Here is a 2,144-nt window from a genome sequence, read left to right on the forward strand (position 1 = left end):
AGGTTGTAAGTCGCTAAAGAGTCGTAGCTACAACAGGCCGATACTAAGAAGGCTTAGTAAAGGGAAGAGGTAAAAGGTTCTTAAAATATAAAGTTTCTAGGTGACAGTCTTCTTATCTACTGGCTGTACTAAGCTTTATAAAAAGTGTAACGGGACACTGCCGACCTGTACTGCTTCAGTACAAGTCCACTTCGCACTGCCTCAGTGCGAGTGGTGCCTCACGTCACTTCACGTACACTAGTACGTGCAGAGGAAGACTCTCTTTAAAACAGTTGCTTTAGAGAGGATTAATTAAAATCTGTATTAATATAATTAAGGTCTTCTTGTCTATCTACTTAATACTAACTTAACTATAAACTAATACAAAACATGTACTCAAAGTCTTATCTGTGTTTCACTTTGCGCGCGTCCAGCGCTGACTGGACCGCGGAGAAAGAAGATATAATAATTTATATCTACCAATGGAGACGCATTTAGAATATTACCATGTAAAGTAATATTCCTCAAATATTATCTACCTTTAAGATAATATATTAATTAACAACCTTTAAGTGTTAATTTCATGTAACGATACACCCCGTTACACCACCCCTCCATTAATGACAATCACTCTGACTGTCATTGGGTAGAGTGGTCATTATGAGACCACTTTATTAAAAACGGTGTTAATTGGTCAGAACCATCATTTTTATTTCTAAGTCATGGTTAACAAGTCCCTGCGGTATGCGAATAGTGCGGCGCCTTCGGCTGCGGTTCATGCAGCCGCGGGCGACGCATTAATATCTCGTGCGGCAGACGGAACGTCTGCAGCAGTATCATCTTTTCCCGCAACTCTAAATGTTGCGGGTGCACGTGGTGATACACCACGTGAATGCGACTCCTCTTTGGAGGTCGACTACGAATGCGAGTCGGGCGAAATGGCCGACTCGAAGAGAATAGAACAGTCGCCTGATATCCGTCAGGCGGCTGACTATGAGCCTTTGAATGAGGGAACTCATTTGAGTAGACGTGCTGGTAGCATTCGCTTCAGCATGTTTGGTTCCGACGATGAGGATGATTCCTCATCGCCAGTACCGTCTCCCGTTCTGTCACCCGCATATATTTCTGTGCGTGGTGATGACGACGGCGTAAGCCATTGTAATAAAAGTTCTTGTGGTGCCCCTGCTTCAGTGGGTACCATTCAAGGGATTGCAGACACTAAAATGTCTCGTCTTGCCCCTAAAAAGAAGCTGTGGCTTTTGCCCGAGCAGCTATTAATAGCTTGTACTCCTCACAATAATAGCTTGCTACTCCTCACAATAAATATCGCTTAATTATTGCGACATAGCTACATGGCCTTGATCCCAGCGCGAAGAACTTTCGCGTTGAGGAAGATTTTTATCTCGATGCTTTTTTCATTCATCGATTCTATAATGGTAACAATAAGCGAGATAAAGTCTCGCTTATTCAAGCCTGGAGCGCGTTCATTCGCAATGTCAAAGACATTGGACGCGAAGCTTGGCTTCAAGGGCAAAACGCGATTCGCGTTAAGTTCGAGAAACAAATTCTAACCGGTGCAAGGTCTAAATTGCAGCGGTTGTCACGTGAGGCAGGACTTCCATGCCTCGCGTGGGGTGATCCCTGTCCGTGTTGTGTGGACAACACGAAGCGAGTAAAGGGGGATGTCAATTCCCTTTCTTCGCCCAGGGGAAGGGCTCGCATCTCTTTCGAGATGCGCGATGCGATTGACGTTTTGCAATCGATTTACAAGCAAAAGGGGCGCGTGTTTTCCGATGGACCTTCTGATCCATCGGATGGGTCTCGTCATACTGACGGACGAGGCCCTCAACGTCAGCAATCAGCTGGGAATGAGGCTCCCAGATGTCATGTGAAGGTGAATAACCGCGCCAGCGAACAAAATAACTCGTTCGCTGCCTCTTCACATCACGGTGGTTTTGGATACGTTCCACAAGGAAACGTTGACCACCGTGGGAATCCACCAAAGGTTGTCGCGGAGGAGGGAAAATTAGATCCAACCCATGTGTCGGATCAAGAGTCGAATTTCGGCAAACTCGATCGCTGCCTCCATGTAGTGGAGGAGGGTCTTGAACGCGAGCGCTGTAAGCGTCACTCTTTTTTTGGAGCAGACGGTGGAGGCTCGCTAT

Source organism: Bremia lactucae, linkage group LG13 (assembly GCF_004359215.1).
Source record: "Bremia lactucae strain SF5 linkage group LG13, whole genome shotgun sequence".
In the NCBI taxonomy this organism is placed as follows: domain Eukaryota; phylum Oomycota; class Peronosporomycetes; order Peronosporales; family Peronosporaceae; genus Bremia; species Bremia lactucae.